Source organism: Cygnus olor, chromosome 7 (genome assembly GCF_009769625.2).
Source record: "Cygnus olor isolate bCygOlo1 chromosome 7, bCygOlo1.pri.v2, whole genome shotgun sequence".
NCBI lineage: Eukaryota > Metazoa > Chordata > Aves > Anseriformes > Anatidae > Cygnus > Cygnus olor.
The window spans coordinates 33,072,057-33,085,851 of record NC_049175.1 but is presented as its reverse complement, the minus strand read 5'-3'; the positions used below and the strand labels follow the sequence as shown (position 1 = coordinate 33,085,851).

At 41.1% G+C, this 13,795-nt stretch overlaps 1 long non-coding RNA gene across 2 annotated transcripts in view; it reads left to right on the top strand.

The window, feature by feature from the left end:
- LOC121073504 overlaps positions 1 to 13,795 on the top strand; it is a 39,954-nt gene that overhangs the window by 17,178 nt on the left and 8,981 nt on the right. The gene's annotated exons all lie outside the window — the stretch shown is intronic.

Genomic DNA, 13,795 nt, shown 5'->3' with positions numbered 1-13,795 from the left:
AGCAAATGGTCCTTTTCCCAAGACATTCTTAAAGAATTGTGATTCATTGTAGCAAAATAAAGTGAGGGATTTTATTCTAATTCATATGTAAGAAAACAGTAATGAAGTTGTCTTTCTGAAGCAATCTTTTTCATGTCATTATGGACAGACATTTAGTCATGACCCTGGGTCTGATATATAAGCAGTGGAGAGCAAGAGAGGCTTTTTAAAACTGTTTTAAAATGGTATGTTGAGAGTTAAAGTATAAACCCACTTGGATCTAGATAAGACTCTGGGGATCTTCAATAATGAAGAAAATGAGTTAGACAGGAAAAGTAAATACTTGGTGGTATAAGAGTGCTAATGTACATTTAAAAGCCTACGTTCTGAAATCCTTATAGAATTGAACAAATAACATTTTTTCCCCCTTTTTTCTTTTGGTAAGTAAATTGCCTCTTTCTGTATTAGCCGTTTTGCTTCATGTTGACATAAAGCCACTTCTTGCGTCTGGCGCTCTTGACTCTCCCCTTGCTGCCACTCCAGTCAGTGACAGATCTCCCACTGGTTTCGACAGGCCGAGCATCAGGCCCCAAATGAAAAGCATTCTGCAGCAAGAGCAGAAACTGCCGTAGCTGTGGTATTTCCTGTGCGTGCCTCGCATCTCTCACATTATGGCTCGGCTCTCGTTGTCCTCCATAGCTATCGTATCCCGGTTTCTTCATAGTTACTGTGTTATGAAGCTGATTCCCGGAGGTATTTTGTATGTAACTGACTTCCTTCTGTCTCTGTGCAGCAGCTGACCATCCTCTGGTTTCAGTGTGATGACATGACAGTCGCAGCCTGTTTTCTGATGTGACTTGTAAATAGGTTCAGGGGCCTTTTAAATCCAACAACTAAAGATGGAAGCAGTTTAAAAAGTGTAAGTCAGCTAGACACAGTGCAAGTTGTTCAGTGGGAAATGCCATCTTTGTTAGAGATAGAGAAGCATTTTAGGAAGAATAGCTCCAGTATCATACATTTTGTGACACCCCTATTACACAGGCAAATTCAGATAACTCTGTATGTGTGGGTACCTGGGACTATGTATATCTGAATTTGAATCTGATCTTATACTGAGTTACAGTCATACTTGTGCAGTCTCAATGGCTAAGAGCAAGATCTGTGTAAGCATGCAGTAGCTGGGAATTAATGCGATTTGCCCCCCTGAATCGGATACTTAAAATATTTTTTCTCTTTTTTTTTTCTTCTTCTTTTTCATTGAGCTCAAATCAGAAAAGCCAGGTCTCCTCATCAGTCATATTTTTCTTACCAAGGACTCTGCCTAACCTATGCCTGAATTTGGCCTCTTGTTTTTTGCAGGTAGAATAATGCTGATTTTTATACTTTAGCCATTCTACAAATGCCCTCATCTGTCCTGCAATGCCATACGTACCTGGCTTGAGAATCAACTTAAAGCCCACATTGCAAAAACTGATCAATAATGCTGTGATTTTTCCCAATTTTCTCTCTGTTTAATAAGGAAGTTGCATCTATATAGTACTTAAACTCTATTTAGTAAACCTCTGTGACATTTAAGAAAGAATCAAGATCTGCTGACATTCCTCTAATTCTTTATATTAGAGCTTTTGAAGGTGGAATGAATCCCAGAGGCAGTTTGCTTTCTTCTTGAAAATATTTATGACTGGATGAAAGAAATGAATATTAGAGTATGTTCTTTTAATTAATGGAACTAATTGCTTCAGAGTGTATTATTAACTAGTAGTAGTTATAACTACTATAAAGTTAGGCAAAATAACTGGTATCTAGTAATTGGTATCTAGATAATTGTACAAGGCAATAACAGAGTGATTTGGTGAATACCCTTTTCATCAGACTGGATGGCGACGTACCATTGCTGCTCGCTCTAATTCCAGTTGGGGCCTTTCATCTGGCACAGCCACGTCTCCGTATCCCTACAGATACAGTATTTGCAAACTTAATCAGGAGCAACAGGTTTTTCTCATGACCTATTGTATAGTTTCCCTGCTGAATGGGCTGTTGTGCTGTTACATCTGCAGGCAGCTCCGGCTGTAACATAAAGAGCTCTGTTCTGCCCTTGTGCCCCTCTGTATTTCACACTGGTGTGTAGGAATGGCACTACACATCTTTTCTTTCAAGTGACACCGAATGCTTCATTTTCTCCTCCATTCATTGAGGATTTAATTGCCCTGCACATCAAAAGCAGAATATCCCCCCAATTACCATCCTCCTTCCCAGAAAATAGTTAACTGCATATCTCAGGAAATTTGCCAAGATATCCAGGCACCGAGAGCAGAATGGAAGTGTCCAAACATGGGCCAGAGGAGCAGAGAAAAAAGAAGCTGGCACAGGCCAGCAGATGTTAAAACTCTCCTTTTTTTTCTGTGCACCTCCTTTTAGCAGCACAAAAAGGACGTACACGACCGCCTTCAGACCACTTTCAGGGCTTATGCCCTTCCTTCCCAAACGCAGATGCGCCACACTAATTACAACTGTGATGGGACCATTGAAGTGCATTTGCAAGGGGCTAGATGATGCCTTAATGATATTTCCCACCACCTCAAGCTGGTTTACAGTGATAAAGAGATATTTGACAGAAGAATCAGGTCAGATTCAAACTGCAGCAAGAACTAGAATTTTTGGGGGAAAAGCTAGCTTTCAAGTTGTTGTAGGGTTGGGGTTTTAATAGTAAAATCTTACAGACAGCTATAACTGATGTTTCATTAAAAGGCTGTAATCCCCTAATGAAGTTTCCATCAGTCCTGGAAATCTAAACTCTCAAGATATCAAGAGAATGCTTCTATGTTGTTTTTTCTTCTTCTCCCCCACCCTTTTCTGCCTATTCTTCCTGGATCTCATTTTGTGTCTGTTTTAAACACCTGCTAGATGTTGAAGCTCCTTTTGTTTGTCAGCACTAGGGTTTTCCTAATAAAATAAAAATAAATAAAGACAATTTCTAGTGTATAGGAATCGTGTTGGGTATGTGTAGAGATTTTCCCTTCCAGCTTTGCTGCAATGTAGATTTCAGCCAGAAATGTTGGCTTAAAAAGTTTGCTATCTCATACAGTAGTCAGGAACCTCCTTCTAGGCCAATTATATAGATATGTCTTCAAAGAAAATCAGAAATTTAGAGAAGGTTTCACTGGAGCTGGATATCAAATTAAAGAATGCCTTTGAATTGCTAAGTGGTGAGAACATGATTCAGACTCCTGAGAAGCTGCCTAGATAGGACAATCTGTGAAAACCTGGCAGTGGCCGCGCTGTGACACTGCTGCCTGGAATATAACTGCGTTTAGTAACAGGTCAGAAATTTCTTTTGTGTGTGTGTGTGTACAGAAGAGTGTGCACAAGGTATCCATCCTGGTCCTGACTCTGCAAATGCTTCATCATGTTCCGAAGCACGTGAATAGCATCCTGAAGGGAAATGACACTGCTTATTTCCTTGAGGCTAAGCCCGGGCACACGGGTTTCAGTGCTAGGGCTCCTGATGATTTACTTGTACATCTATGCTGTGTGGCAATTTCAAGTGTCTGTCTATAAATTAGGAGATTACACAGTGAAGAAAAGGGAGAGGGATAGAAGTGTTTTCAAGTTTGTCCTGGATGCAGGCAAGCATGGGGAGACAGGACTTTCATGAAGACTGTTTAAGCAGCTGGAAAAAAATGCCATTTGTCATAGAATTACGATAGTCTCGTCTAGACAAGACTAGTGCCTGAATCAGTTTCCAAATCCTGACAAATTAGTGTGTGCTGCAACTTGGAAACATAATAGAGATTTTCACAGAGATTTCTGTTGCATTAGTAAATGTACACTCTCATGCAGATGCACACACAGAGGAAAAAATTCCATTTGGTTTACCTCGCGGGTTTATCCCTGTGGTTTGTAAGGTGACTACCAGTCACTAGGACCACAAACATTGCAGGATGTTTGCAAATGCCTAATTCAGGCTAGTGGAAAGCCTCTTTTCTCCCTTGGCACTAGCTAAAAAAACACTAGCTGTCATTCAGACTTGGACTGCAGACAAGCAGGTGGTAAGCAGAGACATCACCTCATTGGACTGCATGAACAGGCAAGAGTAGCTGGAGATCATCTCCATAAATAGGATAATCAAAGTCAAATTTAAATCAGCCTTCTCTTTCGGGGGGTATTTTTCCTCTCTTGCTTTTGCAGGTTGAGCTCTCCCCTGTCCCCTTCTTTCCCTCCTCCTGTTTGGAAGAAAGGAGAAGGCAGGGCTGTGCATCCTTTGCTGGGACAGCACTCTTGCTGGCCAAATGTCCATATAAACATCCACACTTAATTTAGTATATCAGCAATATCTAATGTCGGTACTAAATAGTCCGTTCCCATTTGCTTCTGAGCATAATACAACCATCTGTTTATTATCTCAGAAAAAAACTGCATGTTTTTATAGGTGTAATAAAACACAATTTCATTATCTGAGGGGTTATGGCTGTTATTTTTAACCATGGTTTTGTGCTGAGAAGACTTGGAGACGTCAGCCCCAGTGTTCCCTGTTGCTGTCAGCTTCCTTCAGACTGTCGTGACCTGTTTCATTAAAAGCTGTTCTCCCCCACACTCCCCGAGTGTTGTGTTTAATGACAGACTTTCACTGCTGGCGTTGGTTTTCATTATTGGTCTTTGCACTTCTAGCATCTGGGAGCAGCATACATAGCATATGTTCATGTAATTTATTTATATTTAGGGAAAGTGTGGTGTAGGTTGTACGATGTTAAATTCCCCTTTGGATGGCTGTTTCCTTGATGTGTTAGCACAGTGTTTTCGGAGCATTAGTGTTTCCTGTAGTAAAGACTTGATTCACTGTTGTGTCATAACATGAATCCCCCCGATACCCGCCCAGTGATATTTTTAGTTTCAAACGCGGGTTACGATGCTGTGCAATGTGCTGTGGTCAAAAAACTTCTGTGTTTCTTTCCCTTAACACCTTTTTATATCTTTGTCTTTTGGATCTTGTGTGCTAGCGGAGACCGAGGTCAATACTCTTCAAAATAAAATTGGATGGCATAATTATTGTTCCGGCTCAGTTAAAAGCTTGAATGCTTCCATATTAATGTCTGTCATTCTCTTATTTTGAATGACAGTACTTCTGACTGGGAACTGCCAAGAACAGTTTGAGCATTAAAGATGCATGAGTAAAAAAACAGTATTTTTTTAAGCCAGTCCATTTGAATGTCTTAGAAATATGTGTCCGTATCACATCAAAACTGCCAGGAATGGCAGGGTTTTTCCTTTGCAGAAAGGGGGCCTTGTAAATAGTTGTATTCATTGGAGTTAAAATTAGGTTTCTGTGGTGTTGACTTGCAGCCAGCTTTTCCCACAGGGCAATTTATTAAAAAAAGAGAAAGGGAAAAAAAAAAGGAAAAAAAAAAGCCCTAAAATAGTAACATGAATATGACATATTCTGTGAACTTGAGAGTCCATTTGGGCTAAAGCTTTCTTTGTATTTGTTCTACCCAAGATGCCTAAAAGGAAAAGTGTGTCAATAAGCAAACTTTCCTTACTTTCCTTTATAATGCATGGTGTTTAATTTTTTTCTCTAATTTGAGCTTTTATGTTCTATGTATTCTATGGGGCTGTAGTTAGAGAAAAGGAGTAACATTCTTCCTTGAACCATTTGTCTGAGAGAGCTTGCCCAGCACTCAGTCCATTTAGACACCCTTGGTTCTCCCACTGTATTGCTTGGATTTTAAAAAGCATGATTCAGGCAGAAGTCAGTGTGTTTTTGAGAAAACAGAATAAACTTTATGATCTGACCAGTACTTGTGTGTATACCTGAACAAGTAAACTGGAGTTTGTATTGCGCATTGTGGTTTCCTTATTTTGGTACAAGTCCTCTGCTTCACCACAGCGCTGCCCACTTGGGCAACAGCAACAGTTTTCTTCCTGCCTTTTGGCCAGTGTCAGAAATAAATCTTGGACTTTCTCCCAGGCAGACATTGTTCATTTTACCTCTCTCCCCGGCTTTCTCATGGCACGGCTCCACAGAGCCGTGGAGCGTGGACTGCCAGCACAACTCCAGGGTCTGCAAAACAAAGGGCTCTCCGGCAGCAAGTTTGTCAGAGGAAACTTCTTACAGAGATGTTGAAGAAACTTCTTGTAGAGAAGATTTAGCTGAATCCCCTCATTCATCTAAATACAGGAAGGGAAATGTGGTGGCATTGACTTTCCTGGGAGTTAGGATCCACTTGCTGAATCCTCAACCTACCTTTGCTTTTAGGCTCCCAAATGGTCTTTCAGGCATGTTGCAGGTGGAATATTATTATTGCATTTGGGAAAGATCTTGTGGGTGCTGGTGGAAGAAGTGGCTTAGGGTTCAGAGAGTATTATGCTATGGTTAATTTGTCCATCCTACCGAGCATTTCAATGTAATGAAATGCCAACACTGGTATCTCTCGGCAGTGTCTGCTTTGGACAAGTTTTCTTATCTTTAAAAACTATCTACTTATTATCAGTCCCAGATGGTCTTGCTATACCTGCAAATCAATTACAAGTAAAACAAGCCTTCACATATGCACATTACACGATCTGATTTTGTGGGCAGAAAAATATACCACGTGAGGTTAGATTTCAACCCTAGTTTTTTGGTTTCTGCTAACATCCCTGTCTGATTCACTGCTACAGCTGAAAATAACTGGTTTCCCCGAGCAAAGTCCAAGCAAGGTGGAGTCTTAAAGATGATCATAAATCATCTGTGATACAATAGCTCTCTTTTCTGACACCTCCTATAAGCCCCTCGTGAATTCCACTGGGCTAATTTGCAACGTACTATGGTCTAAAAAACAAAATCTGCATTTTGAGGACAATGTTACTGGAGGGTAATTCATAAAGATCAGTCACCCAGAAAGAAAAAAAAAAAGGAAAGTAAAACACACATCAAAGGAAAATCTTTAAATGGGATCTATGTTACTAACAATTATAAAATGAATGCATGGTAGTTTATTATCAAGGAAACTTCATAAACTTTATTATGGTATAGTAAGACAGCATAACTTAACTGCAGTGGCTAAATCCCCTTCCAGTAGTGGTCTAGATCATGAAGTTATAGATGTAGTAATACCTGTCTGCTGTTCTCTGCTCACCCTTTGGCTCAGAAGAAATTAGTTTCTTTTCCTTTTATACATTCCACCTTTATATTTTTCATTAGCAACCTATTAAGGAGAACAAAAGAAGTATCAGAAACAGCATGCTTTGCTTCTTATCACACAAAACACAGCTTATTTCAGAAATTTATATTTATCTAGTAGACTGTGCCTTTTTGTTAATTTTAATTTGAGATTTTAGTAGAATAAGAGCCTCCAAAGCCAAGTAGCCATATCTTCCTCTATGAAGACATATAGAATGGCCATATGAAGGTTTTCCAAAGGAGTTGGATCAATAAACTGCAATGTAGATGTAACGAAACTCCCTTACAAACCTACTAAGATTTGTGATTTTTTTGTCTTGTCAGATTTTGCCTAGATGTTTTGATGGGTATATTACAAACAAAGAACTTCTCATTGAATTCAATTGATGGCAATGAATACCTGTGGAGAATGCTTAATTCATTTATCCACTCTTTTATATTTAAAGCTTTGTCTATGGCAAAGTCTCTTTGCAGCTTGAGTGGAGAAAATGAGCCCTTCTGATTTTTTTTTTTCCTTTTTTTTTTTTTTTTAAGTGTATGACAGCTAAACTAACATTGCTGCCTGCCAGCTTGTCTTGGATTTTGAAATTGAATCAAGGGCAAGAAAGAATAGGATAGAGTCTTTTTTTGACATTTTAGGTGTATAGAAGGACCTGTTTGTGTTAAGTGAAACTTTTAGGGAGGGCTTTGAAAGTTCCCCTTGGCTTGTTTGCATTGGCACATGCAGCAGCAAAGCACTTGAGCATCTGCCATGAGGTCTGTGCTTCCTCTGAACTGGGGGCTTGGGGAAGAACATTTGAAAGGGCTGGTGGGTGGACTTGGATTTCAGGGATTTCAAATGGTCACATTTACTGATTTATTTATCACAGAAGACTGAGCTTGGTCAGCTTGCTGGCTGGGTTCAGGGAGGCAGCCTGCATGGCAGGTCGTCGCAGCTCTCCCCGGTGGAGCTGAGTGCTGGCATTTCTCACAGAGGCAGCAAAGCCTTTCCCTTCCGCACACAACCTTTTGCCTCTTCAGTGCCAGTAAAAATAAGAAAAACGGCATGGCTTAAATGGCAGACCTCCCTCAAAATAACTCTGTGGTCATGAGTTGAGGGCAGAAATTGTTCCTTCTCCTTAACATGCATGAGATAAATGATTTGCGTGATTCTTTCTTTCCTGTGCCCCCCTCTTAAAAAGGGGGTTCAGATTTTTGAGCAGTTTCCTTCAAGAGAGTGCAAGAGAGCTATTAAACACACATTTCTCTTGGAAACTTCACTGGAGCCTTCTTTTTCCTGCACTGGAGGAAAGAACTGTATTAAAATATATTCACCAAATGGTACTGTTTTATTGGGTTGCTCTGCTCAGCCTTATCTATTCTTTGTCATTTATAGTTGACGTGGTTCCTCTGGGAACAAACAATTTTTTCTGATCAGACATTGCAGTGTGGGAATTTCTCTAATTTACTCTACAATACGCTTCGGTAGGTGGAGGGATGGGGAAAACTGAGGAATGCAGAGGCACTTCCCCACACCCCGCTACTGGTACCCTGAGATTAAAATTCTTCTTTTTCTCACAACAAACCCCTGACCCCTCCGCTTTCTTGTAACTCAGCATCCTCTAGATGGCCCTTAGGCATAGCTTACCGCATGATATGTGCAGATAGCTTAATAATAGGGTTTCCTGCTGTGAGGGTCTTATGGATGCTGTGAAATCCCAGAGCGATTCAAGGAAATCTGCATTACAATGCACTGTTTGGTACAGGTCTGTGCACTGAGCGGGTACACAAAAGGTAACGGAAACTAAATGTGTCAGGCATCATCTTTCTAATCCAATGTGGGGTCTGTTAAATCCCTTTCAAAAGATGTCTTAAGAACTCCCAGCGTCTTCATTGAGCGCGCTCGCCCCGCTGCCGGAGAGGCCCGGCCTGCTGCGCGGCAGGGCTCGGCTGGCGGCGAGGCCTGAGGCCTGCGCTGCCATCGCCACATTTTGCTTAATTAACACGTCGAGGTACGGCGGCTGCTGCCCCGTCCTCACCTCTCACCTCAGCATGGACAAGGGGCTGTGGTGATCCTGGTGGAGGAAGCCCTGTTAGCCCACGAGCGGGGCAGTGAGGGGCATGGGCAGAGAACTGGGAATGCCCTTCTCTTTTTCTCTCTGCTGGGAGAAGTGGAAAAGCCATCAGACATAAAACATTCAGGGCGGAAAGTGTCAGATTGTCACGGCTACAGCGACACTAGCACTGAACTCGAGCAGCTCGACGCACCTACACTTTCACAGGCACCAGCTCAATTTACAGAAATGAAGCCCTCCTGCAAAGGCCTTTGGCTCAGACCCCAAGCTCTAGGCTCAAGACTCAGTTTATGCTTTTCCGTGTGCAAATGTCAGCCTCCTAAGCCAGCTATGGGAAACTGAATGCCATGCAAAAGTGGAATGGTGTTGGGAATCGGGAGGGTAAATGTGTGGTGAATAACAACAAAGTCTTACAGCCCCCAAAGCTCCAGCAACTCTGCAGCTCCTGCTGGCTTCTGGAGAAGTGTGCATGGAGTGTGTCCCGGAGCTACGTGCCGCTCCTGGGGAGGCTGGGCACGGGGGAAGGCTGGGCTCCTGGTGGGCTCAGCGTGACATTAACCAGGATAGAAGCAGTGATATGCCAGGAAGAAAATGGATGCATCGAGCAAACAACGATGGATGAAAAACTTAGAACTGATACAGACAGGCCAAACTTTTACCAATAATGGTTTTGCCTGCTCGTATAGTTTTGTAATTGCAAATTTTGGCTAGCTTGCAGAGCATAATGCATGAGAACAAAGAGTAAAAGTAATGCAGAGAGGCAGACAATGAGAACAAGGAGTAAGTGACCTCTTTTTCTCAGTACTCAGAGACCATCCTTATTCTAAAAGTCTGTGTGAGCCTAGGAAGAAAATCTGGATACTTAAAATGGCAAAAATCAGCAAAGGACACACGGTTCAGAGAAGAGTACACAGTCTGTGATAATAAAGAGCTGGCTATACCGGCTGTGACTCAGTTAAGCTACGTTATGCCTGGGTATAGAAAACTATAACCTTTGCTAAGACAAATGAAGGGGAGAGGTAGGAGAAAAATGCAGAATCCTTTTCTTTTAATCCACCTTCCAATGTTTGGCTTAGCTATGGTGAAAGTATTTTAAAAGGAACAGTGTATATTGATTAACTGAATACTACAACTTGTATACAAATGTCCAAACCGTAAGACTTATGACACCAGTCAAGTCCTGTCTCTCCTTATGGGCTCTGGGATCTTCAGCTTCATCCAATTGCTATCCAGCAGGCCTCAAGGACAAAGGAGCTGTCTTTCCAGGGCATTGGCCACCACCACCACCACCATCATCAACCTCAACTCACTCAAAGTGATCTGCTTCTTGGCCTTGTCTGTCTCCTTGTGGCCATGACTTCTCATGGAGTCCTAAGTCACCTTTCTAGGTGGCACTCAGGGTGATGTTGGGGTGGTAGGTACAGCAGGAATGCCCATCAGGAAGAAACCAAAGCTGTGGCTGTTGGGACTAGTAAGTCAACAGAGCTACATATCAATAACTACTTATAGATTGACACCTTGGGATGGATTCTGTTCTTTAAATGTTTTAGTCAATGCATCAGCACTCATCTGGAGCACTCTGGGGAGGAGGCCCCAGGGTTTATAAGCAGGGCTTTTAATTACCTTAATACATTTTCTGTTGATGAGGGGAGACTGGAGCATACAATATATTGCCGTTTGGTATCTTTTCTGGGCTTCTTCTGATGGTGTTATGTAATTGGAACTGGTGGAAAAGTTTCAATTGCAAAAAGAAAATATGAAAATACATTGAATATTTTTTTAAAATCCAGACTTTAATAAAAATTTAGTTATCCCTTCATTTATTTGTTTCAAATAGCTCTTTCATGTGTCAGGACAAAGGGACATTGTATTAATTGTGAAGTGTGAAATGTTTTTCTTGTTTGCTTGGGACAACAACTGGGAATACATGGATTTGCCTATTCACGCTTTATTGTTATGACAACATTTTTTCACAAAGTATGTGAAAGCCAGCACTGTGAAAGGAACAAAGTTGGCTATAAATCTGGAGGAGTTTCATGCTTTTGTTTTAAGCTTGCATGTATGAGCTTTGTCAAAATTATCTTTCATCCACGGTGTCTGCCTGATTCAAGGGTTCTTTTCTTGTTCAAATATCCTTTAGTAAAACCCTTTTGACTGAAAAGCTGTGCAAACATGGGCAGGCTATGATAAGAGTTCTATGTGAGATCTTTAACATGCTTTGTCAGCATGAGGCTTTTCCAGCCGTGTGCCCGAGCAGAAGGAAAAAAATATATTTTTTTTTCCTTCTGCAGTAAGTTTATTTTCTTGAAGATCATTATTTTAGTTTATAATTGCTGTAATTTCATGATGGATTTATGACAATAAACATTATACTTTAGGTGAAATGTTAATCCACTGTGGATTAGCGTTGCTTATTAAGTACTGCACTAGTCCAAGCTGTGTTACTAAAACAAACTGCACCAGAAGTTAGGTCCCAGCCACGACTGAGTTTGCAGTGGATCTATTTCCTATGTCTCTCTTTTGTAAGCTACCTGCCAAGCTTTCTTTAACACAGAAATGCTAAAAGGCATCATGAGGAGTCTAATCCTGTAATTTCCCTAAGCACAGAAAAGGTGATAGAGGAGAACACGCTGATCAGCTTAATCAAAATTGAAAGATGATATTTTTTTTTTCCAAGTGCGATCATCACATATGTCTATGGTGTTGCGTATGCGTTCATTTAAATTCTATCTCTATTAATTCTTCAAGTCAAGAAGGGGTGTGAGTATTTGCATGATTGAACCCTAGCCCTGTAACATCCAAGATAGCTGCTGGAAAAAAAAGCTGTTTGAAAGCTATTTGTGTCATGCAGCACACAACCAATTTCCTCTAGTTGTTTTGTTCTGCAACTGGTTTATAGAAGAGCAAGATGTGAAACTTTGCTTTGAAAAACCGTGTTTCACTGCTGTTCATTCCTGCACTGCTGTTTTAAAGTCTGAGTCTTTCCAGCTCCTATTCATCTACACTCACCTTTGCTTTTCTTGGTAAAAAAATCTGTACTGGCATACAGCTCTGACAGGAAAAAAGAAGAAATTTTACCACATTCCTCTGCTGAACACTAACTAATAACATTCTGGATACTTTCCACTCTACCCAAACTGCATAATTGTTCACCATATGAAATGAAGTTAATTCTGTGTAATGTTTTGATGAGTAATTTTAATCAGGATTGTGGAGAAACTGCTCTCAAGTCTGGAAAAATAAGTGCTTCCTGTAGTAAACAAACCTTGTGGTTTCTGCAGTTCACTTAATTTGATTTTTCAGATGACAAAACATGTTCCTTCTCTTCCTTATGGTTCTCAAGGCTTAGGAATACTTTTGTAGCCCAATTTAATTTGTTATTTTCTTTTACCAGTGAAAGGGGTGAGTGAAAAAGGTAGCTTTCACCTTTTCCTTTGGCAAGTCAGGAGCCAGTCTCGAGCGTGACTTCTTCCATTTAAGCTGTCCTTCACCCAGTGAGCGAGGTGATGGCCTCTGGAAGTTCAGAGCTTGTTTGCTCAGGGCACAGGGGATCAGCTTCTTGTTGGATGACCGCACGGGCAACGTGGTGAGCACTGGTGAGATCTGACACTTTTCAGCATGTGGCGATGGCTGTAGGCACCTGGAGCCAAATGGATCCATCAAGTTAATCTCTCAACTTCTAGCAAGGTGAACTGGGTCCATAGGTCTTCATCAACATTTATTGCATGTCCTAAGCTCCCTGGCACTTTCAAGGCTCCTAAATACACAAGCTCAGTGCCAATTTATCTGACATTTGAAAGCAGCAAGTATTTGCCAAATGGGTGGCTGGTAAAAGTACTTCCATTGCGTAGTACTTAATGAGGAATTGCTCATCTTCTGAATGGAAGAGCCTGACCTGGTTACTTCTTGGGATATCCCAGAAAATCTATGGCTAAAAAGGCCAAGGTAGCTGTCCAAAGAAATTATAAAACAGAAATCTGGAAATTAAATTCCCATTTGCCAGGCATGGTATCCATAGGTCATGAGTTTGTTAAGAACTGCAAGAGTACATTGTGGGGAAAAAATACTGGATTTTTTGGCATGCCAAGGCAACTTCTGCTTTTATTAAATATAATAGGTGTCACTGGAAGCATATGTGTTTGTGTCACAATACTGTCCACATAAATTAACCTGCAAATAGCAAGACAAAGTGTTCCCAAGCGCTGGGCCTACACATCACCCCTGATAATTACTTACTTCAGAGCACCACAGATTCTGGCCCACTGTCATTTTCTGGGAGGAGGTGAGAAACACTGCCCAGTGTGAGACCATCTGCCAGCACACGAGCCATCGCCTTGACATTTCTGTGGCTGCAGTGCACGCATTTGTGTGAATACCCAGCACTGGTCACGAGGACAATTCTTGGAAGAAGAATTCCCGAGAAAATGTGAAAGGTCACAAATCACAAGTTCCTGGTTTAAAAAATGCTCTCCAATATTTTCATGTAATCCTTGATTTTTATGAGTCTTCCATATTGATTCCCAGGATGTTTCCAGAGAGAAAACACAATCAGGAAAGTCACGGTCATTTTAATATATATGTAAATAGGAGGATGGTGGCATGA